The sequence below is a fragment of the Pleurodeles waltl genome, chromosome 6 (assembly GCF_031143425.1).
Source record: "Pleurodeles waltl isolate 20211129_DDA chromosome 6, aPleWal1.hap1.20221129, whole genome shotgun sequence".
Lineage (NCBI taxonomy): Eukaryota > Metazoa > Chordata > Amphibia > Caudata > Salamandridae > Pleurodeles > Pleurodeles waltl.
The window spans coordinates 1,352,104,309-1,352,132,206 of NC_090445.1; the positions used below are offsets into that span (position 1 = coordinate 1,352,104,309).

Genomic DNA, 27,898 nt, shown 5'->3' on the forward strand with positions numbered 1-27,898 from the left:
GAACCAATGTTACCATGTTTGAAAGGAGGGAGCATTTGCACTTTGGCACTAGTTAGCAGTGGTAAAATGTGCAGAGTCCTAAAACCAGTAAAACAGTGTCAGAAAAGTGGAGAAAGGTAGGCAAAAAGTTGGGGAATGACCAACCTAAGGCTGTCAGGCCTAACAGGCTGTTTGTGAATCCCCTCTAGACATTTACACAAAGAGAGCTGGGGTATAGCCTGCATATCTGTGAAAGAGACGCAGGGACGAAATCCAGGATCAAATTCTTTATTCCGTCAAAAGGTACATAAGCAGCAGCAACAGCGATCTTAGCCGCTCGCCACGACCTCCGTTGCCCTCCAACTGCCACCCACGTAATATCTTCCCCGTCACCACCCTACCACGCGCATTCTCTACTCCACATTCCAATGCCACACACCTTCCCCCCAACACAAAATAACACAAGAACATTATGTAATAAGGCAATACAAGAACATGTAACTTGCATAAACATAAACTGAACTGCATAAGAATCTTAACAATAATAACTCACAACAAATAAAGGAAATATACATATAGACCTATCTCAATCCATTACATAGTCATTTAGATATATTGGGGCTCTTCTGTCTCTCGCACCACGACGAATAACTTCATCCACATTCACATGCGTCTCACGGGAACTAACAGAGGAGGCGCATTCATTCCCAAACAAATACCCACTACACTCATCTAAACTTTCATTACCATGTTTAACACCCTTATCCTCCACTCTACAAATCGATATGCGTCTTACATTCCACACTTTCCCATCGTCCAATTTCACTGCATTTCTCAAAATCTTAACAATTTTCCTAGGCTCAGAGCACTATGGTTTACCTTTCTCAATAATTCCCGGTATTTTGACAAGGACACTTTGCCCCAGAACCAATTCATCCGAACTAGATCTGGTATCATGGCGCAATTTGGTACGCAATTGATACTCTAATACCTTGTCCTTCATCACATTAACACAGATCACACCAAATTTCACCCGATTCCTTTCCATTAACCACCATGGAACCAACCCGGTGGACGGCTTCCTTCCTCTCAATTACTCGAAAGGTATCTTACCAGTCACAGAATGTGGTGACGTCCTATGAGACATGAGCATCTCTCTTATAGCCAGTTTCCAAGGAATACCTGATTTACAAGCCAATTGTGTAGTTTCCTTAACCACTCTATTAAATCTTTCAACTTGGCCATTAGAAGAAGGATTATATAGAGCTCCTCTAATATGTTTAACCTTTCCTTTCCAGAAATGCAGTCATTCTCTTAGACGTAAACCGTACACCATTGTCCGACACAAGTGCTTCCCTAGCAAATATATTTTCCAAAAATTCAATCACACTTTCAGTAGTAATCTTGCTCCCAAATTCAACCTCCGGCCATTTCGAAAAATAGTCAACAAAAACAATAGCATATGCCTCTCACATAGGTAATGTAGAAAACGGCCCCATAAAATCAATGCCTACTTTCCGCCAAGGTCTATCAGGTAATTCGACTGGTAACAAGAGAGCCGAACATGGTTTTGCACTCTTGTCGCTCCGAGCACAAATAGCACAATTTCTCACATATCTGTCAACCATCGCATCCACACCCGGCCACCAGAAAAATTCCATAACCTGCCTTTTGTTCCCTGACATTCCACCATGACCAACATGACTCCTACTTACAATAATCTCATGCACTCCCTTCGGAGGAATTATTCTGCCCCCCCTTAAAACCACATCGCCTTCTAAGCTCAATTCATCTTTTAGTTTCCATAAAGATGCATTCTCACCACACAAAAATAGCTCACAAGGCCAACCATCGATAATATATTTTCTTACCATTTGCAAATCTTTATTATTCATCATTTCTTCTTCCCATTTGCATTCAGACAACACTGTTTGATCAGATGAATCATACGATTCCAAACCTGACAAAACATCCTCATATGTGTATGCAACATCACACTCAACATCAACACATTCGTGATCAATAGGCAAACGCGATAATCCATCAGCAATATTGTTGTTTCTACCCGGAACATACATTATTTCGAATAAGTACATTTGCAATTTATAAGCTAGCCTCGCTAATCTTGGTGATAAATTCTTTCCACCCCCGGTTGTAAAATATTGACCAAGGGTTTATGATCTGTACATAATTTGAATTTCTTTCCCCATACATACATTCGAAACCTTTCAACAGCCCATGAAGCTGCTAACAATTCTTTTTCAATTACGGAATCATTTCTCTTAGATTGCGTAAATGTACGCGAAGCATAGGCTACAATCCATTTCTCGTGTCTATTACTTTTTTGATAACACCGCACCAATCCCATAAATACTAGCATCTACTGCAATCACACAATCTGTATTGGTCTCGAAAGGTTTAAGGCACAGAGCCTGAACCATTTCATGTTTGATAGAATCAAAACATTCCGCTTGTTCCTGGCCCCAAATAAACGGAACATTCTTCTTCAATAATCTTCTCAAGTTCTCCATTTTAGTCGCGTAGTTTTCTATAAATCGCGAATAAAATTCAGTAGGACCCAAAGACGACATTAGTTGTTCTATGCATTTCGGCTCAGGTGCATCAACAATAGCCTTCACATGACTCACTTTGGGATGAATACCCTCACAGGAAGTAATGTGGCCTAAATACTCCACTTGCATTTGACCAAATGTGCACTTATCTTTCTGAACTGTCAATCCATTTTCATTTAGTAACTTCAAAACCTCCATCAACACACTATCATGTTCCGATCTGTCATGCCCATATATCAAAATATCATCCTGAAAAACTTTAGCATTTTGCACCTTACTAAAAATGTTGTTCATTTCTCTTTGGAAAACAGCAGACGCGCTTGCATAGCCAAAGGGGATCCTTTTGTATTGAAAAGCACTCTCTGATGTTATAAATGCTGTAAAATGTTTTGAACCCTCATCCAATTCAATTTGATGGTAAGCACTAGATAGATCAATGGTAGAAAAAACAGTAGCCTGACATACTGATGATACCAATTCCTGCAAATTTGGTAAGGGAAAAGTATCCACCCAAAAAGCATCATTCAGAGATCTCAAATCAACAAATAATCTTAGCTCCCCAGTGCTCTTAAGAGACAAAACAACCGGAGAAATCCAGTCCGAGCTTTCGATTGGTTCGATGATATTCTTTTGACACAAGTCCTTCAGCAAATCTTTGAGTTTAGATCTATAATGCACCGGAACATTTTGTAATTTGTGCCTGACTGGACTAGCATTTTCTCTTAATATGATCTTGTGTTTGAAATTCTTCAATTTGCCTAAAGACTTTGAAAAAACTGTTGGATAGCACTCGTCCAGCTCATCATATTGCATATATATCATCTCAGCAACATACAACCTCCCCTTACACCTCTTACCCCCAAACTTAATGCATCCATTAGTATATCCAACCATAGAAATTCTATGACCAGTATAACTTCAAGGGTAGACATCTTTGGGTAATAGGTTTCTGCCCGGCCACAATTTCTCAAACATACTCACACACATAATGGTGAACCATGCACACGAGTCCACCATTGCAGTAACTTCAATATCATCAATGCTCAATTTGCAAGTCGGTAACCCCGAAGATTGCAGTGGTAAAATATTATCGTCACCCGATAACGCACTTTAAACTAAATTCTGAAAATTGGTGGAATCAGAATCCTCTTGAGTTGCAACATAACTCACACCCTTCACATTCATACTGCTCTTACACACCTTGCCAAAATGGCCAATCTTTTTACACAAATTACAAATCTTATTAAATGCAGGACGCTTTTTGGAATTAGCAAGATGATCCCCAGCCCCACATCTGTAACAATTTTTCGTATTGTTCTTTTTCCATTAATTTTTTTTTTCCATCCCTTTAGATTCTTTCATCACAGCACTAACATCAATCGCCTCAGGGTCCAAGTCAGAAGTATTTTTCCTCACAGTTCGGATGCATTTTTCAGACACTTCCATCGTACATGCTACATCAATGGCTCCTTTCAACGTCAATTCACTGCCACATGACCATAATTTCTCCTGAATTTTACGAGATTTCCTTTTCATTAAGATTTGACCTCGCAAAACCTGGTCATAAGATATTTGTTCAAAATTACAGGTAACAGCTAAACCTCTGAGAGCAGCAACAAATTGATCTATAGTCTCATCATCATGCTGTGTTCTGGAATAAAAACTGTAGCGTTCCAGAACTACATTAATCTTCCTGCCATATCGTTCATGAAGTTTCTTCTTTGCAAGTTGATAAACATCCACATTTCCTACATTGTCTATTGGAGGTAAATTCTTAAATTTTCTTAAGCCAACCGCACCTAATCTATGTTTCAACAAGGCCAAATGTCTGTCAGGCGTGCATTCTTGACCTTCCGTAACATCCACATAGGCTTCAAATAAGTCAATCCATAATTCCCATAGAATAGGACGCTCACCAGGCTCCGCCAGAAAAAATGGTGGAGGTTGGATGCTTGACATTTTATTGCAGTTTAACAACTCTAATAATGAAAGGAGGCAGTATGAACGCGAACAGTCTTGAAATACTACTGCCAATAATGTACACTTCGCACAAATTCATGCAGTATCCTCAAAATAGCTGCTAATTTTGCCAGCATTAAGTGGAAAAAAAATACTTCCAAAATGGCCGCCGAAAATGCCACTATCGTTCATCATCAAGGTTGCGCACTAGATGTTTAAACAATCTCACAAAATAGCAGAGAGATTAAAAATACTTCCAAAATGGCCGCCGAAAATGTCACTATCGTGCATCATCAAGGTTACGCACTAGATGTTTAAACAATGTCGCAAAATAGCAGAGAGATTAAAATTCACTTGCGCAGCAGGAACACGATCCACCTACCAACGGAAATGCGTTGCTATGATATCCTCAGATCTTGTATAGTAGACGCATAGAAGTACCAGATTATTGCTGCCGCTTCTAAGAGGAACTTCTTCCTGCTCGTCGCCAATGTGAAAGAGACGCATGGACGAAATCCAGGATCAAATTCTTTATTCGGTCAAAAGGTACATAAGCGGCAGCAACCGCGATCTTAGCCGCTCACCACGACCTCCGTTGCCCTCCAACTGCCACCCACGTTCTACCTTCCCCGTCACCGCTCTACCACGCGCATTCTCTACTCCACATTCCAATGCCACAATATCCTGATGAGCCATCTGAGGTAGAGTGGAGCAAGGAGTGGCCACTTACACCTGAATGGGCTGTGCCTGCCCTCACACAATGCAGTCTCCAAACCTTGGTGTGAGTCTGGAGCCAAGCTTAGGCAAGGCAAGATCTTGTGAACAACAGAGGCTTTCCTTTGAAGTTTGCCTACTTTAAAGGCAGAAAGGGGTATAAGTATTGAACCTAAATCCCAGATTTTTAGATTACTTCTGGAATCAAGAGGAAGCTCTGCCAAGGAGAAGAGCTGAAGAGGAATACTGCCACTTTGCCTGTGAATGTGCTTTGCTGGGTTGGCCTGCAGTTGCTGCTTCTGCTTGAAGGAGGACTTTGGGTTATATTCCTGCTTCTGAATAATCTCCAATGGCTTGGATTGAGCTTGCCTCCTGTTTTGAACTCTCAGGGCCATATAAGACTTCCTCTGCCAGCACCTGGACTCTGTGCTGTTACTCTTGCCCTGCCAAGTGGTGCCCAGAGCCCTTGAGAGGTGAAGTAGGCAGAACAAGGACTGAACTCCATGCACTGAACACCGTGCAGGGAAAATTTTGACTCACCAACTGCAACACAGCTGAAAAACCACACGCCACCTGCTTCGTTGCTAAAATCGATGCTCCACCTGCATCGTGGCTAGGAGATTGCTGCATTGCTGCTGGAAAAACAACGCAACATCCGCTTACGGCTGCTGATAATGATGCAAACCTCATCGGATTTATCAGACATCACCACTGGGTGTCAAAAATCAATGCATGCCTGCGCAGACCTGGATGCACACCCGGAAATCGACGCATCACTCTCTTTCAGGAGAGAAAAATGACATATCGCCGACCCGACCGGAGAAGAAATGATGCATGGCCTCGCTTGTGGGTAAGGAATAGATGTATTGTTGACTTTTTCAACGCACGCTCGTGTAGTTTATTTTTGGCGCAAACAAGGTACTTTGGGCAACAACAAAGTTTCCATTGTTTTCTATGGAGTAAGACTCTTATTCTTTTGAAAATTCATATCTTGACTTGTGTATGTTGGATTTTTGTTGTTTTGGTCCTGTTTTCACTGAATTACTGTATGGGTTAGTACAAATACTTTACAAATTGCCTTAGAGATACGCCTGACTGCTTGTGCCAAGCCACCAAGGGGGTGAGCAGGAGTTATCTTAAGTGCGTATCGCCTTTGTCCTGACTAGAGTGAGGGTCCCTGCTTGGACAGAGTGCAAACTGACCACCAACCAGAGACCTCATTTCTAACACCATGCAAAAAGAGACACTTTCTCTTATCACTAAACGACCACCACTCCTCCTACTCCCATCATGGAAATATGCCTATTTTATCTAATCTACAACCTGCATCGCCGGTCAGTTGAATTTTGAATTTTCTCAGTTTCTTGTGTAAACCTTCTAACCCCTTCAGTTCTAAATTGGTAAATCCTTGGCTCTGTCCTATCTTGCTTAACCTCTTTCTTCAAATATTTTCTCAACCCTATGTTTTGTGAGTAAGCTTTTTTTTTTTTTAAAGATCTTTTATTAATTTTCCAAACATGTGTTTACATTTCCATTTGCATAATGTTAAATACTCCCCAACTGCCCCCTCCACCCCTCCTTACATCCAGCAACCGTTAATTTTTTTCTGATATATAAATTAATACTGTACAGTAAATCAGTTTCTCTTCGGGTCATTAACTTCTTGTCACGTATATTAGGAGGCTTCATCAGAGCTTAGATTAGATACATTTTGTGAGTGTTCTGATTCTGGTTCTTCGGGATATTTAAGTTCATCTATTATTGTGTCCCATTGGCTTGCAGTATCTCCGGGACCCCTTCCTTGGGCAGCCTCTCTATGTAATATACATCCTTCTAGTTCTGCCCACTTTAACACTGCACTCAACCCTCTTTGTATTTGAGGACCTGTTGATGCTTTCCAGTGACTCGTTATTTCTCTTTTAGCTAGTAGTAGTGCTAAATCAATAAATTTATTAGTAGTTTTTTTGTTAGCTGGGCGGGAAAAGTCCCCCAACAGAGCTGACATCGGGAAGGCCGCAGTCTGTGCTCCGTTATCGTTTCCAAGGTTTTAAATACTTCTATCCGGTATGGAACTACCTGCTGGCAGTTCCAGAGCATGTGCTCCAGGCCTGCTTCTGGTTCCATGCATCTGGGGCAGTCACTTCCATTGGAAGTGAACGTTTTTGCAAGTCTACGGGGGGTGAGATAGGCTCTATGGTAAATGTAAGTATTTATTTGTTTAAATCGAGCATTTCTTGATACTGGGTATATATGTGTGGTAATTCTATCCCACTGTTGTGCTTCTATCGTGATCTCTAGTTCAGTTTGCCATTTTAGTCTAAGGCTATCTAGTTGGGTAAGAGTGTCTTTGTGTAGTGTTTTGTAAAGTATAGATACCAAACCTCTATCTCCTCCTCGGGTACAAATAACTCTACAACTCTCATGTATAGGTGGTTCTTGTGTTCCCAGTTTCCAAGTTCTCTGGATAGCTCTAGTTATTGCAGAATATATTATGAAAGCTCCTGGTGGGATATCGAACTGCGCGTGTAATTCAGCGAAGGTCTTGAGTTGCCCTTTATAACATAAGTCTCCCAGTGTGGTGATATTATGTCTGATTAATTTATTTAAACCGGTTAAAGCTTGAATTCCTATCAGGCTTACTAGGCTCGTTATTGGGATGTCAGGTGCATATGGGGTGAGTGAGTGTGAGCGTCTGACTGCTCTTTCCGAGGAGAATTTAACTGCCTGCCAGTCTGGGGACAGTGATATTTTTTTCCCTCCCGGGGATATTAGTACTCCCAACAGTGTATGGGATAAGGACTTAGTACTATTCTGTAACTCCAAAATTGTTGCATCCTCGTTTAGGAATCTTGCCAACCATTGTAGTTGGCCTGCCCAGTAGTAGGTTTCCATATCAGGAGCTGCAAGTCCTCCCTCCAAAGTAGGTCTCTTGAGTGTATTCAGAGCTAGCCTATGTCTGCCTGGTCCCCATATAAAGTTAGACGTGATAGAGTTCAAGTCATTAAATACTGCTTTGGTTATGAGTAGGGGAATGGTGGAGAAAAAACATAGAAATCTTGGAAGTACTATCATTTTTCATATTGCTACTCTTCCCATAACTGCCGGGGGTAGTGTCTTCCAGAACTGTATATCAGTTTTAAGTTTCCTGATTGCAGTGTATATGTTTCCATCTAATAGGTCTGAGGGTTTGTGATATATATTGATGCCGAGACATCGGTATGTGGTGGGAGTTCAGGGGAGGCCCCTGGTGTTGGTCATCGTTTGGACTCCATCCGCTAATGGGAAGATTGATGATTTCTTTCTTTGTCTCCAACGAAAATTAGCATATTGTCTGCATATAATGCAATATGGTGTCTCTGTGCTCCCACTGGAAGTCCCCCAAAGTGTGACCCTGATCTGGCCATTCTTGCCAGTGGTTCCACTGCAATGGCGAAGAGTAATGGGGACAGTGGGTAGCCTTGTCTGGTGCCTCCGCCAATTATACAGGAGTCTGAGATTGTTTTGCCCGTACGTACCTGTGCAGTAGGTTTCGTGTAAAGCAATTGCATCCATTTCACAAATTCAGGTCCAAGGCCCAATTTCAGCATTACTTTTTCAAGGTAGTCCCATCGTAGGCTATCGAATGCTTTCTCTATGTCTACTGAAATTATTGCAGCCCGTTGTAGGGATGGTGATCTCCATTGGATAACTGATACTAGTCTCCGTATATTCTGCGCGGTGCTGAGCTGTGGTATGAATCCAGCTTGGTCTCTATGGATTAGTTGTGTGATAAGGGGCAGCAATCAGGAGGCTAATATTTTTCTAAGTATTTTATAGTCTAGGTTTAACATGGAGAGAGGGCGGAATGAGCGTACATCCCTCATTGGTTTATTGGGTTTTAGTAGAGGGATCATAATCGCCTCATTGGTAGTTAGAGAGAGGGCTTTCTTTTCTTTGGCTTCTATATATAGGTTACATAAGAGTGGGGCAAGTTCTTTCGAGGAATACACTGTAGAACTCTAACAGGAGCCCATCTGCCCCAGGTACTTTCCCTCTGGCCATGTTTTGTATTGCAGTTCTAATCTCGGGTATCGAAATAGGTTCAGTTAAGGTTAGTGTCTCTCTCTCCTCTAGCTGTGGGAGGTCAATATCTTCTAGGGATTTCACTTGAGAGGGGGTTAGTAACTCCGGGGGGGGGTGTAGAGCTGTGAATTATAGTTTGCAAATCTTTGATTAATTGACTTTTGTTCAAATAAATGACTCCCATCTATGTCTTCTATCTCCATTATTATTGATTACTGTCTCGGGGGTGATGCCATCCAAGCTTAGAGCGAGCTCGCTTTAGCTCCCTCTGTGTGTTGTCTATCTAGATATTTCTTATAGTCAAATTTGCATAGTATTTCTGTGGCTTCCGCTACTTTCCTCTTAGTAGACATGATGTCAGAGGCAACTTCTGGGTGTTCGGGTCTCTGGCGCTCTAGTTCTCTAAGGGTTCTCTCAAATTTTTGGATATCTTGTTCCAGTGATCTCCTCGCTCCGACATTGTCTGCTATACATTTCCCTCAGATTACGGTCTTAAAAGTCTCCCATTCTATTGCCCTGCTAGATGCTGTTCCCGCATTGAGATTGAAAAAATCTTTAATGGATTCTGATATGGAGCATTTGAATGCTTCGTCTTCCAGCATTTCCGCTCTTAGTCTCCAGGTTGGAATGCAGGTTCTTTCCCTCCCCCAGGCCAATGAAATCATGAATGGGTTATGATCAGAGAGGGTACGACATAGATATTCTGCTGAGCACACCCCACTTTGTAACTCGGGGGAGGCTAGGATTGTGTCTAATCTGACATGTAGGTCATGAATGGTAGAATGGAATGAGTAATCTCAGGTGATAGAGTGGACATGTCTCCAGCAGTCGCTAAATCCCCATTGGCGTTTGCCAATCAGATTGGGGTTCGTAATGCAATTAAAGTCCCCACTATGAGGGTGGCTTGGGTAAAATTAGAGCCTAATTCCCTTGAGAGCCTAGTTAGGAAGGAACCCTGTTCATGGTTTGGGGCATACACTCCCTCTATTGTAATATCTCTCACCGCTAGTCTCCCGGTGATCAGGACATAACGGCCGTCTTTATCTAGTATCTCTTGGGTTTTTTGGAAGGGGACCCCCGGGCGTATCCAAATCAGCACTCCCCTGGCATAGGCTGAGTAGGATGTCGCGAATATCTGGCCTCGCCAGCGCTTTGCTAGGGCTCTGACCTCTTGTTCCAGTAAGTGGGTTTCCTGTAATATTGCTATATGGGCGCCTCTCCTTTTAAGTTGGTTATAAATTGTATATCTTTTGCTCATATTGTTCAGGCCTCTAACATTCCAAGTAAGAATTTTGTCTTTCAGGGGGGAATCCATACTAAACGGTAATAGTTGTGCGCATTCTGTCCTCCCTTCTCATCCTCTCCCATGTTCCTTTTTCTTCTTGTTTCTATACAGTACAGAGTGATTAGCATATTGGTGTTGGATGTAGTTCCCCTATTACTCAAACGTGTACTTCCCCAACACCCCCACTCCCTACCCCAGGACCGGTATTTAGAACTATCCCCTTCCAAACTTTTGGATCTAAGATTGGTAACTATTGGGTAAGGCAGTGTACCAGGGACTCAAAACCTGTCTCCAGGTTGGACCTCCGGGCCATATACATTCTATTATAGCTCAATCATTTCAAGCATAGTTCTTGTTTAGATTAATAACTCTTAGCTTTAGGTTTCCTCGCCGAGAATGATTCAGTCCGTTGAAGCAAGGAGTCATCGGGCATTGGTAGTGCTTAAATTGGAGTTTTCATCTGTTCCATGTGGCTCCCATAGTTTGTTCATTCCTTTGTAGGTATCTGGGTATCCTTTATTTTTGTGTTTTCCCCCGTGTTATTGATGTTTCGAGGTTAAGAGTTTAAAAAAGTTCTTCTGATGACTTTGGAGTTACTTTTGGCATGCTAACTGAAGTGCCTTGGGAGGAAATGGATGTGTGGCCTGAGTTAGAGTCGTGGTCCGATAGAGATTCCAGTGATCTCGTAATGGTCAGGTCTCCTCCACTTTTTATAGCTATGTTAGATCCCGCTTCCAGTCTTTCTTTAGATGGTAGCTGGTTCAATGGTGTTCTTTTGGGTTGCGGATGCTTGCACCATTCTCTGTTTTTTGGTTGTCATCTGTCTCTTTTTTTGTGGAGTGGATGTGGGCTGCTCCATCATTTCCAGCCAATCCCACACTAGTTGGGGTGATGTGAAGAAGTGAGTTCTATCTCCGTGTGCCCCTCTTAACTTAGCTGGGAAGAGCATGGCATATTGGATTCCTATGTTTTGGAGCTGTTTCTTGGCGTCTCTAAAGGATGCTATTTGCTTCTGTGTTTCCTTGGTGAAGTCTCGGAACAACATTATTCGTTGATTATCAAGCATGATTTCCCCTTTGAGTGTTGCCTGTGAGAGGATGTAGTCTCTATCTTTAAAATGCAGTAGTTTGGCGACTACTGGTCTTGGACCTGCTCCTGGTGGGGGGAGTCTGGTTGGTACTCTATGCTCTCTTTCGACTGCAAAAAATGGGGACAGCACCTCTGGTGGGATTATTAGTTTTATCCAGTCTTCAAGGAACGCTTCAATGCATTTTGCTCCAAGTTCTGATTTTTCAGGGAGACCCATTATGCAAATGTTACTTCTTCGGGAGCGGTTTTCGGCGTCTTCGGCTCTGTTTTCAAGCTGTCTCACTCTGGTCGCTAGTTTGTTCAGGTCAGTGGTGTAGGATTTTTGATCCGGGATCATTTGTTCCAGTGCTCTCTCATTTGCACCGACCCTATCTGACAATTTTCTATGGCCATCTCTTGAGAGTGAGAGGTCCGTTGTCAGGGAGTCTATTTTTTGTTCTAGTGCTTCCTGGGAGTCTTTTATCTCTAATAGTATCTTGTCTAGCGTGGTTTCTGTGGAAGGAGAGTCAGTGTTTGCCGATCCCGCTTCCGGTTGAGATGACGGTTTTACCAACGTAGTGTCCTCTCGTTCAGGTCCTTCTCTTTTCTTGGGTTTAATCATTGTGCAATGTTCTGAGAGCCCACTTGTTTTGATTAGGGCGTCTGTGTATCCAAGTACTGGGTTCACCCTAAGTGCGGCTATAGATCGTTATTGTGAGGGCTGTAGGTCGGAGATAGCTAGTGGGCGCTCTGTCTTTCGGCCCAGGGAGCACTCTTTGTTAGTGTTGGATCAAATCGCTATTTTTTTTCAGTTGTACACTATTTCCCCGGATGCTGGGTATTAAGCTGCTGTAAGGTATTCCTGCTTCTTCCACTGGGGAAGGTCTTCAGTGCTCCACCACCCCTCATATCACTGGAATCAAGGAGGGCCACTGTGTTTCAGTCTCTCAGTTCCTCTTTCGACTCTCTCAGATCCAGCCGCTCTCTTCGCTCCCTACTTGCACCTCGCTTCCTCCTCGAGCCCTCAGCAGGATCGTTTTGTTAATTTCAGCCCAGGGAGTACTCATTGTTAGTGTTGGAGCGGTTTGCTACTTTTATTCAGATGCACACTACTTCCCTGGGTGCTCGGTATTAAGTTGCTGTAAGGTATTCCTGCTTCTCCCACTGGGGCAGGGTCTTCAGTGTTCCACCACCCCTCATATCCCCAGAATCAATGAGGGCCGTTGTGTTTCAGCCTCTCTGCTCCTCTTCCGACTCTCTCAGGCCCAGCCGCTCTCTTTGCTCCCTGCTTACGCTTCGCTTCCTCCCCGAGCCCTCGGCGGGGTCTTTTGCTAATTTTTTAGTTTTGCCCCTTCTCCTATTAAGTGGTGGAGGAGGGGGGTGTATTGGGGCTTGTACTTACCGACGGCTCCGGGGGTTGTCTGACGCTGCTCTGCTCATCGTGGGATCTTTCCTTTTTAACGTGGACTCGCGGCCGCCATCTTGGATTCGCCAATCAGGATTTTCTTTCCTGTTTTTCTCTGTTTTTCAGTGCTTATTTGGGTGAGGCATTCTTCTTGTTCGTGCTCTGGATATTCCGATTAGCGGGACTCTGTTTATGTAGATGATTGAAGGCTATTTGGTGTCAGGATAATATCGGGCCCGGTGGACGCTGCTCGGAGCTCCGCGTTATGCGTGTAGCTCCATCAGTCGCCAGCCATGCCCCCCGTTTTATGAGTAAGCTTTGTTAATACTTACACTAAAAACACTGCAAACCCGTTTAGACCATCCCACTAATTCCCATGTCAAAAACTTCCTTCTTCTCTAAAGCCTTGGAAGCTCTTGTCTTCAACCATTTGTACTAATTTCCCACCTCTGAAAATCTGTTTTACCCATTACAATCATGTGCTCTCATGTTGTTACTTTTATTGATTCAACTGCCATAACAATTTATCATCTAACCACATACTCTTATGCTTCCCAGATGCTTTCAGTACCCATTAATCTCTCCACCCCAGTCTCTACCCTTCTCACCATTGGTATCACTGACGAAGCACTTCAATGTTTCTTCTCCTATCTTTCACATGAAACGTTCCCTGTCTCATAGTGCTCATCACTGCAATCACCAATTCCACCAACATTTGGTGTTCCACAGGATTTGGTTCTTACACTTCTGCATTTATCTCTCTATATTAAATCTACCAGTGGCATTTGTCCTCCTTTGACATCTTGTATCTTCTCTATGTTGATGATACTCAGAGTTGCCCCTCTTTTATCCCTACCCTTCAGGATGCTGTTTCTGAATCCCTCATAGCAATCCACTGCTGGTTGGTGATACATATTCTTAGGGTAAACTTTTCTAAAGTGTAAATTATCAACTTCCCTGCTAAAATTAAAGCACCACGTAAATTTACCCTAACACTCTTAACTTCAATCACCTAGAAGTCTTGGCATAATATTCAGCTTCACACTAAGCCTGGAGCCCTTCATTACAATCAAAGCTACTTCTGTTTGATATCAACCTACAAACGTCTGCAAAATCTGTCCTAGTGTCCCCTTTCCATATTGCTAAAGCATTAATCTCCACATTAGTCTTCAGCAAGAAGGACCTACTGCAACAGTTTTAGTGAGCCTGCCACATCATCCTTTGCACTCTCTGGATAATGTAATAAAGATCTCCATCAGAACTCGTGATAACCTTACTGGACATACTCCTACACCATACTATTGTCAACAGGTTAGGTGGCTAGCTACCAGAAAAAGGAGTTTGTTGCAGTCTTGAAAACCGGAACCATACTAGGACCATAGGACCACACTATGCCTTAACTACCTAACTAAGGGGCATATTTATACTCTGTTTGCACTGAATTAGCATCATTTTTTTTTACTCTAATTCGGGGGGAAACTAACTCCATATTTATACTTTGGTGCTAGACCCGCCTAGCACCAAATTGTGGAGTTAAAGTCATTTTTGGAAGTGGAAACCTACCTTGCCTTAATGAGATGCAAGGTAGGCGTTCCCGTACAAAAAATGACTCTATGGCCTTAATGCCATAATTATAGCAGAGGAGGGAGAAGGGGTCATAAAATGGTGCAAAGCTTGCTTTGCCTCGTTTTTTAACTCCTGGGTCAGGGCAGGCGTTAGGGGACCTGTGGGCCTATTTCCATGGTGGAATACCATGGAATAAGCCTGCAGGTGTCCTCCCCAGGCCCCAGGGGCACCCCCAACCACACCAGAGGAACTTCGGAGGATGGGGGACCCCATCTAAGGTAAGAACAGATAAGTACAGGTAAGTATTGCATTTTATTTTTTAAAGTGCCATAGGGGGCCCTATAATGGGCCTCCATACATGGCACAGGGTGCAATGGCCATGCCCAGGGGACCCTTGTCCTCTGTGCTGGCCATTGGGGTGGTGGGCATGACTCCTGCCTTTTCTTGAGCCATGGTAGGTTTAGCAGCATAAAATGACACTAATCTGGTTAGAGTCATTTTCTTTTACTCTAACCTGCTTGAAGTCATTTTTTGGTGCTAAACCCCCTTCTTCTACACCGCCCGCCCACCCGACTAAATTCATTTTTTTTACTCTAGCCTACCCTTTGCACCGGCTTGCACCATTCCATAAATATGGCGCCCAGCTGGTGCACAGAAATGGTGCAAGCCGGTGCTAAACTTTTTGGTGCAAAACTGCTTTAGTGCAGTTTTGCACCAAAAAGTATAAATAAGGGCCTAAATGTCTTGTTAGATGCTCACTCCTCTCAATATTTGATCAGCTAACCATAATCTTCTAGTCACATCGCTCTATGTGTGACCTCACAGTTCCTGTCTTTTAACTTGCTACGACCTTATCACTGGACTTTATTCCCCATGACCGATATTCTATCTCCTCTATTCATTTTTTAGGTTACTCTATAAACATATCAACTCATACAGGAAGGAAAATTTGACAAATCCTTTATCAGAATGTGCGATTCTTCAACTTGCATTGTCCTAGTATTCATGTCCCTATTTCAGTCACATGCCCATGAAAACACAAACTCTGTGAGATAAAGGTACATTTTGTTATATATGAAATGTTGCCACGAACTTATCGACCCCAGTAATGCCATCTTATTTATCTTATCCAACAACCTATTATATTTGAGCTGTGTACAGCCAAATGTAATGCTGCACACAGCATCTCTTCCCATAATGCCTTAGCTACTAATCCATAAATAAATAAAATACATAAGTAAAAACCTTGAAAAATCTAGGCTTGATTGCATTTCAAACCTGCATCATCATCAAGACAAGCTGCATCACATACAAAATCAACCGAAACAACACCTCTGTCATGAAAATAACCACCTTCTGCACGGCATCAACTATTTGGAAACGAAAAAATGCAAAGAAGAGAAAACCAGAAGGTAGACCTTTTACATCAAAACACCCAAGTTGCGGACAAACAAAGCTACAATTCAAAAATGACTTAAATACTCATCTCCTCTCAGAGCACAGTAGGCCTGATTCACAAATCGTAAACTTACAGTTCTGTGTAAGTTTACGATTGTTTGTCATTCACAAAGCGATATATGAGTAATATCTTTACTAGTTCTTTTTATGTGTGGAGACTCCGCACTCACTCGTAAAGATACTTCTCTTAAATCCCTTTGTGAATAGCAAACAATCGTAAACCTATTTGAAGGTGTAGGTTTACCTTTGTGAATTAGGCTCAGTATTACCACACAATAGTAATCACTTCCCATGAATATCCTACCTTAACGCACGTTGTCAGGTATTCTATTTATGGCCCTCAACCCATGTTCAGTTCTCCATTTCTCTCTAGGTAGATTAAAGATGCATAAAAAAAGACCTTACTCCAGTCAATCCAGGTTCCATACTTTGTTTGGTGTTAGCAGCAGGTTTTTGCTTGTGCTAAGGGCACATCGTTCTGGTGCTGTAATTGGTTTAACTGAAGCTTGGATGAAAAATAAATTACATCATATAAATATGAGACTTCTGGGTTAGGCTTGTTACAAGAAACTCCTTAAATCACACTATTATGCCACTTCACATAATTACACACAATGCGGGGTAATAATTTACGGCACCTTTCTGAGTACAAAAGAAAATGAACAGTTGTTGTTCACAGTTCTTGTTAAAACACATCCTAGTACCAAAAATGAATGCAAGGACACATATTACACTAAAATATTGCACAAAATGACAGATTTGTATTTTGCTTGATTACATTTCATTATTATACACAGAAATATTATATTTTTCTCTGCCCCTAATTTTACTCCTTCACTAGTGAGGTACTTCTTTACATGAAATACAGCAATACTAACATTTCTTTAATGACAAAAAGTGGTTTGAAATGTGCAGTATTGCTAAGTGCTTGCTTTAGTATGGTGCAACTGGTGTAGCTGCGCCTGACGCTGAGCTGGGTGGGGGTGCAGTGTTTCAAAAGAATTTTGCTGTAGCACCTGCTGCAGAGTTCCTTGAATGTCCAGCAGTTTTCAAGGCAACAATAAAAATAGCAAGATAATGCTGTTGATTAATGTTACTGATGGAGAAAGATCAGAGTTTTGTCTAGTGGCAGTTCTGCCTCGTCATAAAGTAGCACAAAGGGTTAATATGCTTGCAGCAAAGAACATGCACCATACAGTGGTTAGCTCAGCTGGGTTACTGTTTTTATCACAGAGATCCTTTTGTTACCTGCAGTTCATAAGTTACAATCCTAATGTAGCACAGTGATCTATGAACTGCATGCAAATTGCATGGTATAGGTTTGATTGTTATGTTTCCCCCCGCCTTTCATTTTCTTAATGTCACTAATAAGGTTTGTTTGAGTAGAAATACATTTTTTTTGGTAAAGCCAACATCAACCATTGTGAGTTGTAAATCCTGAATTTATGCTTCTTCAGGCCACTCTTAAAATATTCTGCCTCCTAGTATGGATGTCATGGGATTCCTGCACCTTGTAATCTTTATTGTTTTATGTAACATTTCCTATAGACTGATTTACACATGCATGACTCATTGTCTCTCTATCATGTGTGTGGGTGCGATGTTTAGTGCTGGGAAACCCTACACTGGTTTGAGAAGGGCTATAAAACAAATATAATACATATTACAGTGGGGCTATGGAGAGATGTCACAGTGTGGTAGTGAGGGAGTCCGTGAAGGAGGTCACTGGGGGTGGGAGGAGGGGCGCCAAAAAAGATTGTCGCACTGGGCACCACGTGCACTAAGGTCAGCCCTGGTATTGTTCACAATGCAAATGTGACAATTGTACGTACGAGCTCTTAATTTCTCTCGAGACTGTCTTCAATTTGGAATGTGGAAGCTGTGGCGCAACGTAAAATGAAGGGCCCCCGAGTTTGCCTTCTTTCACAGCTGTCTCTTTCGCTGAACAAAAGGATTGATAGCCCCCATACGGGTTGCGGCCCCTGACCCCCGCACCGTAGGGAGTGCAGAGGTCTACGTTACTTCCCTGCATGGCAGCAATTACTCAGACAAATTTCGGATAAGTCCATTCCACTAAAATGTGTAAACCCATATCTCTAATGATCTCTGATGTCTTTTAAGCTCTTTATTTCTTTAACTTGCATTCAAGTGCATTAAAATAATGGGTTGCAGTTTATAGAAATATTACACAATATCCATCATAAAACTCCACCAAATTAGATTGTTCACTGTATTATTTTGGGATTGTGATTTGAACTCGAGATCTGTTCTCGTCACATGCACCAAAACTCTGCCGTGGATCCGAATATCAAAGCGGAATATCTAATTTCTGCATATCAAGATTAGCCCACTGTTGAGCGAGAAGATTCGCGAAGGTTTGTCGCACACTAGTTGCTACATTACAAAGCTATCTTCTGCTTTAAAATGGAGCAGAATTGTTATGATGGAAGCTTTGCTGCAACACTTCAAAATGTGGAAGATTTGTTTGTTTTTGCTCTGCTATAATGTTTTGAGAGACTGCGAGGAGATTTCCCATTCCTGCAAGGCAATGACTTTTGCAAGAGAAAAGACACATCAAATAAATATATTTTAAACCCTCGGGGTTCCAAGATCAAACAGACCCTTCAATGCTCACAAGCAGAACTGCGTTGTGGGAAATTAAATGTGGGCCCCAACTTGGATGCAAACACAGCCATTTTCTTTCATCTCATATTATAAACTCCCTACTAAGGCCCCACTTCCATTCCGTCTTCTTTGATATTCGCTGCTTTGTACAATGAACTCTGCGGGTCAACCTCATTTTAAATCAGGACGTTGAAAGGTATTTCTCTTCCTTAGTTTGCCCGCATTTCGGCTGTGGTTTAGGCTTCCTGTATAAAATAATGATCACATCAGCACTAAAATACATTTTTATGGTTTTTTTTGTGGCAAGATCGAAAGAGGCAAAATTGGTGTAACACTAACTACCTACCTTGCTGGAATGAAATGTTAATTTAAATGTATTCAAGAAGGGCATGCAGATTCCCTCGAATTTGAGAGAAAGCAGTCGGTTAAAAATGGATTACATATCTGTAAAGAATCATTATGCTTGCCAATAATAATAGACTGTTCTTACCTTCTTTTGACCCGTTCTCTGGTCCAGCCCTGGGTCTTGCAGTGGATGCATATCTGCAACAATACAAGTATATACTTTGGACTAACAATATTAGTGTCGTCAAGTACTCCACAGGGATGTGCTATGTCTATTTTGATAATTCATTAACCTTTGTTGAAGAGAGGAAAGGAGAATGTATAGAACAATGTGGATACTGTGGGGCATATTTATACTCTGTTTGCGCCGAATGTGCGTCAAAAATGTCGCACAATCGGCGCAAACCCTGCCCCATATTTATACTTTGACATCCGACCCCGCGGGTGTCAAAATTCCACCATGTGCGTCATTTTTTGGAAGGGGGAACCAGCCTTGCGTTAATTATATGCAAGGTAGGCGTTCCCTTCCAAAAAATGACCTTAAGGCCTGTGCCCCATATTTATACTCTGACGTCATTTTGACGCACAGGAGGGGGTGGGCCTTAAAAAACGGCGCACAGCCTGATGGGCGCCGTTTTTTAATGCCTGGGTCAGGGCAGGCGTTAAGGGACCTGTGGGCTCGGAAGGAGCCCAGAGGTGCCTTCCCCTGCCCCCATGGACACCCCCTGCCACCCTTGCCCACCCCAGGAGGACACCCAAGGATGGAGGGACCCATCCCAGGGAAGTACAGGTAAGTTCGGGTAAGTAATTTTTTCCGTTTTTTTTTGTAGCATAGGGGGGGCCTGATTTGGGCCCCCCTACATGCCACTATGCCCAATGACCATGCCCAGGCGACATAAGTCCCCTGGGCATGGCCATTGGGCAAGGGGGCATGACCCCTGTCTTTGCTAAGACAGGAGTCATGTCAATGGAGGTTGGGCGTAAAAAAAAATGGCGCAAATCCGGTTTGAGGCCTGAATTTTGCCTCAGACCTGACTTGCCCCATTTTTTGACGCACAACCCCCATTTTCCCATACGCCGGCGCTGCCTGGTGTGAGTCATTTTTTTTGACGCACACCAGTCCTCAGCGCCGGCTAACGTCATTCCATAAATAAGGCGCCCGCATGGCGCGTTGTAATGGCGTTAGCCGGCGTAAAATTTTTGATGCACAACTGCGTTGGCGCAGTTGTGCGTCAAAAAGTACAAATATGGGCCTGTGTGTATATCTAGTAATTGAGGGATTTCTGTCTTAGAAACCTTGGCTCCTGAACGGTTATTAAGATGCCATCTATAATGTTGTAGGTGCATGCGAAGGAAGGACAGGACACGCTGATGGTTCTTCTATCTTTACTCTCCTTCTCTGCACATGTATCTCTAGCCCCTCACTATCCGTTTTTTCCTTATATAAAATCTTTATCCTCATGTCTCATCCCCATCCCGGTGTACCGCTTCCTGTGTACTCACTTCCGACATCTAGACTAAATTATGTTTAATGTTAAAAATTACACCTCCCCCACTATATGAAAATATCACTGGAGAGAGTTTTCTCTAAATGTCTTCCATGAGACGTGCCAGTTTCTGTCGAGATCGTTGTGATAGGCGGATCATGTTGAGTTGGATGGTTTCAATATGTCACAAGGAGCTTGAGGGTTGGAAATGGTTGTTAGGTCTTGACTAAGCTCTTAATTGCCATTGGCTGAGGTGTTCACTGGTTGATTGGCTGCTGAGTCACATTTTCTGAAGTGAGAGTTGTTTTGAGTTATTAACTTGCTGTCAGAAGCAGCCATATCACTTGTAGTGGGCATTCACTACATTTACTGTCAGTCTTCTTCCTTTATACTTGCCTCACAAGTACCCAGTCTCCTTCTTGTATTAGCATGAGTTTTGTCTTTTGGTGAGCATCAGCATACATTTTCCTCTTTTCTTATTTGCATTGGTCTGCTGTTTTCAGTTCTTCATGGTCAGAGGCTTGTGGAACCTGACCGGTTGGGTCTTCCCAGCTCGGTGTTCTCATGCACACAACACAACCTGGCATTAAGGTGGCAGGATATTTGTTTATTGTGTTGTGAGGTGTACTCCTGTAGGCTTGCAGAACTTAATTTAAGGCTAATTGAGTATCTTGCTTTGATAGTTCAGCTTGTTGAACAGTTTTCTTTAATCTTTAAGGTGGTCAAACACTTCTCTACTATGCCATTAGCTTGAGGCCAAATGGAGTGATTTTCTGATGTTTAAGAAGTCTACAGCTACATTTTGGTATACCTCTTCCAGTAGTTCAGACATCTGAAGAGATGAAGGTGGTTCTTCGAGACTCACGAGTTGACAATGAACGCAGTCTTTCAATGTGTTTTCCACTAGTGAGTCAAGTGCAGGTAACCAGACTCATTCACGTAATGGCCTTTTGGTGGCCACGATACCTCTGTGGCCTTCATACACCAAGTTGACCACCCGTTGACGAAGATTTATTGGAATGACAATTCTTTTATCCCTGGGTATTAGTCTGTCTTTGGCAACTGTTAGTTCATCCTTTACATGTCTAAAGGAGATCCGTTCTTTGATATCAATGAGAGATTTGAATTGGTGTTCATCCTGATGTCGCCTGGTACCTACCTGAATGCGATGTGTTTCTTCTTGCAGTGTCCCATCATCTGCAGTTTCTGCAGTGATGGTTTCTAGTGGGATCGCAGGAGGCCTTGCAGTATCTTTGACAAAACTGACATATTCCGCTGCGAGCGAATTACTTTTGTCACGTGGTGTCTTAGGGTGTCGAGACATATTGTCCAGAGGATTGACTGCCTTACCAGGTTTGTGAATTATGGTGTAAGTGTACTCTTGAAGATGGATTCCCCATCGCTCAATTATAGATATTTTTTTTTTGCACAAGGATTTCCAAAGATTGTTATCAGGGCTTGGAGGTCCGTGATCAATGTGAAGTGTTTTCCATATATAAAGGCATGGAAGTATTCACATGCCCAAACTACTGTCAGGCTTTCTCTCTATGACAGTGAATATGCTTTCTCTGTGTTAGTTAGACTTCGATTAGTGTAAGCCGTGATGTGTGGTCCCCTGTCTTTGTCATAGTGTGCTAGTATGTCCTTTATACCTACAGGACTGGTATCCACTGTGATTTCTGACTTTCTACGCGGGTTAATATGGGCCAAGTTGTTAGCTGATTTTACTAACTGTTTGATAGTGTTGAAAGCTTGTTCACATTTTTCTGACAACTTGAAGGATTGGCCTTGTTTTTCAACATGCGAAGGGAATACCTGAAAGTGGCATAATCCCTGATGAAATGAGCACAGTAACTGTCAATTTCTAGAAATGAGTGGATGTCACCAGCATCCTTGGGGTGAGGGGTGTTATTCAGGGCCGATACCGTCTCAGGGTCTGACTTCATCCCTTTGCTCAAAAAGATGTGTCCATAGAATTTCAGCATAGACTTATGGAACTCCCATTTGTCATTGTTGAATGTTAAAGTGGCTTCCATGAGTGCATGGCACACGTGGCCCAAGGCTTTGTCATGCTCTTTGATGGAGTCACCAAATACTAAGATATCATCTCTGTAGTTAAGAGTGTTGGGAATGTGACTAATAATCCTTCTTATAGCTTCTTAAAAAATTTCAGCTGTAGATGAGATGCCAAAGCTGAGGCACTCATATGTGAATAGTCCTTGATGAGTTGAAAATGTGGTGATGGATCGTGATGTCTTGTGTAATTCCAGCTGTTGATATCCCTTGTTGAAATCCAACTTTGAAAATATTTTTTCTCCTTTTAGTGTTGTGATCATGTCACTGATATGGGGCCATGGTGTCTTTCCCATTCGATGGTGGTATTTGGAATCCTCATATCCACAAATAGGCAAACTTTTCCCTCTGATCCTCTTTTGGGGACCACGGCCACTGGAGACACCCAAGGAGTTGGTCCGGATAGCCTTTCAATGACACCGGCCTGTAAAAGATCTTGCAGATCATCTTTATATCACTTTTCAGTGATATCTTTACAAATTCATATTGCATCTTTGATCGTTTTGACCTGCAAATACCCAGATAAATATTATATATTCTTCTAAACACTGTGTGATGTATTTTGGTGATGCTATATTGTGTTATTGTATGATTTATTGCACAAACGCTTTACACATTGCCTTCTAAGTTAAGCCTGACTGCTCGTGCCAAGCTACCAGAGGGTGGGCACAGGATAATTTGGATTGTGTGTGACTTACCCTGACTAGAGTGAGGGTTCTTGCTTGGACAGAGGGAAACCTGACTGTCAACCAAAAACCCAATTTCTAACAATCTTCCACTGCTGGTTGAAGGTGATGTTGAGCTACTGGTGTCACTTGTTATTTGATGTGAAGGTGAACTTGAAAGTCAGCCAATTTTTCAAGTCCTGTGAACTGTTTTGTGACTTTATTTTTGATGTCAGGTTTATCATCCACTCGATATTGTATTTCTACCACTTTTATTTTTTCTGAGACAGGGAGATTAAGGAGACAGTCAGCAGCTTCTGGCCCATTGATGATGTGGATGTAAGCATGTATAGTTCTGCCTTTGTACGTAAGTGAAGTTTGGAATTGTCTTAGACAAGGTAGCGGTTCTTTGGACATCCAGGTGTACACTTGCACCACTGCTTTGTGTAGTTTAGGTATAGGTTTCATTTTGTTGTATTCTGTGACACACATATAGTTGAGGGATTTTCACCTGTCCAGTACGAACTTTGTTGGGTGAGTGAACATCTGGCTATGCACTCCTGGATTCTTTTGTAAGTCTGTCATGGTCAGCTGCCATGTAGAGATACTCTTCGCTGTCTTGTGAGATTGATGTGAGAGTTCATGATTCTCGAGAGACAGAGCATAGAGACCTGTAAATGGAATGTAAGCACAAGCTTGATCGTGAGGAACTGTTGTGTAGTGGATCCTAATTAGTTTTTAATGGGAATCAGGAGTTTAGCTTATCCTTCGGGTTTGCAGGCCTGTGGCCTGTCACCTACTGACTTTTAACCTAATTATCCTGCTCTGTCTTAGCCTTTTTATTTTATTCTTTCTTTTAAGATGGATGCCTTTGCTTAGAGTTAGAGTTACGGTATCAGTGCCTCTCTGTGAAGGCATCACTATCAGCGTCAAACTTAAGTGATGTACGGAGATATTCACATCATGTCCCTTTCCCACTTACGTGAGCCAGGGACATAGGGGGTGATTCTGACCCCGGCGGTCAGAGACCGCCGGGGCCAGGGTCGGCGGGAGCACCGCCGACAGGCCGGCGGTGCCCCGCAGGGCATTCTGACCGCGGCGGTTCGGCCGCGGTCAGATGCGGAAAACCGGCAGTCTCCCGCCGGTTTTCCGCTGCCCTTGTGAATCCTCCATGGCGGCGGAGCGCGCTCCGCCGCAATGGGGATTCTGACACCCCCTACCGCCATCCTGTTCCTGGCGGGTCTCCCGCCAGGAACAGGATGGTGGTAGGGGGTGCCGCGGGGCCCCTGGGGGCCCCTGCAGTGCCCATGCCAATGGCATGGGCACTGCAGGGGCCCCCGTAAGAGGGCCCCACTTTGTATTTCAGTGTCTGCTATGCAGACACTGAAATACGCGACGGGTGCCACTGCACCCGTCACACCTTCCCACTCCGCCTGCTCAATTCTGAGCCGGCGTCCTCGTGGGAAGGATGATTTGCCCTGGGCTGGCGGGCGGCCTTTTGGCGGTCGCCCGCCAGCCCAGGGCAAATCCCAAAATACCCTCAGCGGTCTTTCGACCGCGGAGCGGTATTTTGGAGGGGGAAGTCTGGCGGGCGGCCTCCGCCGCCCGCCAGACTTAGAATGACCCCCATAATGTACTTTTTTACATAATTGTCACCACAAGCCTGCGCTCTTATCTATTGTTTGGAAACATACCTGCATCAGGGGTCCTACAAGATCTGCATCAGGCAGACAAGGTTATCAGAAGGATTCCTATCAGATGCTATCGACGCCATATATGCTGTACATTGCTTTGATGCAGACCCAGCATTTGTATCCCCACAAAGTTTGATCTAGAGACCTCAGTCCAAGGTAATGAGGGTTGGGGGATGCTTCTCATGGACATGGTACTGGCAGATTAGGATTATCACACCTAGCTCTTGTTAGGGTAGAGATTAGATTCTCCATGCTAGGGTTTTTGGGATTTTTCATTCCATGTTTATTGCAAGATGGTGGGGTACTTCGTATTTACAACTCTCATCTTTACAATTCTGCTTCTTACATTGTTCATTATCCTAATCATTGCAACTCATTCATTTTGGCGTAGAGTGCAGTCTTTTCAATAAACCTATTAAAAACATTCTTTCATCTCCGTTATTGCCTGTGTGAATGAGACTTATTACTAATGTGAGGAAAGGCTAACTTCTGTTCCACCACGACTCCCCTGAGATGTCACACTCTGGAGTCCATGCATACAGGCTGCCAGAAATCATCTTTTATTGTCTGAGTTTTTGGTGAGGTACTGCTTGTGAGCAAGGAGGGTTGAAACTTCTTGTAGGATTGGCCTAGTCACCTACAAACAAAAGTGCTGTCATCCCTAAACCAGCAGTCTCGCCTAGAAGCAAGAGTCCAACTAAGACAGTTTGAATCATCTTGATGGTCCCAGACTGCGAGATCTGGATTCCTGGGCTTTTCATTGGATATCCTTTTGGGATGCGTGGCAAACTTTTTCAAAATGGTTATCTTTTCCACACCAGTAGCATCTCTAAACCATGGCAGGACGAGACTCAGTATGTAGAAATTCTTGCCCACAAAGATAGCATTTTAATTGCCATTCTCTTCTCTGTCTTCTTTGGATTTGTGATGATGGTTGGTCTTCTGATGATGGCACTCTGTGAATTTGGATGTCCGTTGGTTATTGGGTCACTTGGATTGTTTGTGGTGGGCTTGAAGTCTAAAGACCTGCTCTTGTTTTTCAGATTTCCTGCCTCTATCTTCCTTGCGTGCTCTTATGCTTGATTCTTTACTCTTGCATTTCCTCTATTTCATCAAATGAATAACTCTTTTTTAGTAGCCGGCTCTGGTGCGATTCAGATTGACATCCCTCTATTATTCACAACCTGAGTTCATCTTCAGTTGTGAATGTATCAAAGGCACAGTAGCAATTGAGACATTTGAAACGTGATATGAATTCCCCCATGGGCTCATCTTTTTCCTGGGAAACCAAGTTGAAGATGTAGTGTTCATAGTCGATATTTCATTTGTGTAGAAATGTTCTGTTGAGTGCCTCCTGCATGTCTTCATATGATGATGCTACTTCGGGCGGCAATTTTTTGGATGATTTGGCCTACTTTTTTGCCAATTAGGTTTCACAGCGATCCTTTCTTGAACTCTTGCACGTCCTCTTGCCATTTTTGCCAGCAAAGAACCAAACCTCCACCAGACACAAGTGCTTGCATTTCTGGAGGGCATAAGACGGATACACCATACATGTTTCTTGTGTGTGCTGCATTGGGCGGGGTGGTGGTGGACGTGGATGTGTCGACATTGAGGCTGAGTCCAGCCCATTGAGTGGAGTCTGGCGAGGGTGACATGGTAAGAGAAACTGTTCATGGTTTGTTCTAGGCTTACTCCTTTTTACATGCCGGGCGAATATAGAACTGTCAGCGTTTACACTCAGAGCGAAGATGCAAGACATTGAAATGTGACAAGGTTTTTGAGATTTTCTGATGTTTTTTTAGTGGTGGTAGGTTGGATGTCTGGCTCTAAGGTGGCCGCTAGGGTTATTCTGCAGGGGATTGTTGGAGCTGCCTGAATTCAAAATGGTCACCACTAGATTTTGACTTCTTGCGAGACGTTGGTAGCAAGCAGGGAACCGAGGCCTGGAAGAAGTAAGCAGCAGGGGAAAACAGTGAATTGTTAGCTTACCGCTGGTGAATGGAATTGGTGGTAGGAGTTTGGTGAGGAGCTGCACATGTCTAAGGTGGGCTCCTGAAATTGCTGTGTTCATTGCTCTCTTCTCCCTCGGAGCGTGCAAGTGGGCGGCTCCATTGTTGTAATGGCATCATTCTGTCGTCCTGGTGTGTGATTGGGGTAGGCTCTCGATGTCGCACTGAGTTTCTTGGTGTTTGCACGTATGGGGTGGGCTCCAGATATTGATGTACGTTTAAGGTGTCTGCATGATTGGGTTAGGCTCCTGATGTCATGCTGTCCACCTTATTTATCATGCAATCAGAGTGGGATCCTGAATTCACGTTTCTTCTGGTAGTAGTCGATGCTGTTATAGCACCTCGCTCCCTACACCTTGTCACCAGTTGTAATGTTGTAGGCACACCCAAAGGAAGGATGGGACATGCTGATGGTTTTTGTATCTTTATTCTCTTTCTCTGCAGATGTATCTTTAACCCCTCCATATCCGTTTTTCCCTTATATATAATCTTTGTCCTTCATGTCTCCTACCCATTCAGTGTACCCCTTCCTGTGTCCTCACTTCCAACCTCCAGACTCTATGATCTTTATTGCCACTACATTACACCATCCTCTTTGTGGTAATCTGTTTTTAGAGATTTTCATATTTCCAATTACAAAAATGTTTGCATACAGAAGAGTATACAGCAGAGAAAAGAGAGAGATTGTAAATAATAATAGACAATGGGAAAACCACAAGATCTTGCCCGTGTTACCGGGATGCAAACCCGTTGGCCCTGATAAATAAAACATTTTTTTTGCCAGATGACTGCCTTGTATTGTAGTGAATCTTATCTTGTTTTAATGGGAAACAGGAGTTAGCTCACCCTTTGGCTTGCAGACTTATGCCCCGTCACCTAGTGACTTTTACCCTACTTAGTTTGCTCTGTTTTAGCGCCTTTATTTAAT

At 43.1% G+C, this 27,898-nt stretch overlaps 1 long non-coding RNA gene across 1 annotated transcript in view; it reads right to left on the reverse strand.

Moving 5' to 3' along the window:
- The window catches only part of LOC138302136 (uncharacterized), a 195,815-nt gene that overhangs the window by 19,144 nt on the left and 148,773 nt on the right, over positions 1 to 27,898 (reverse strand). Inside the window, exon 2 of the long non-coding RNA XR_011205301.1 lies at positions 19,185 to 19,237. This is a non-coding gene — a long non-coding RNA (uncharacterized lncRNA). The remainder of the gene's footprint in view (positions 1 to 19,184; positions 19,238 to 27,898) is intronic.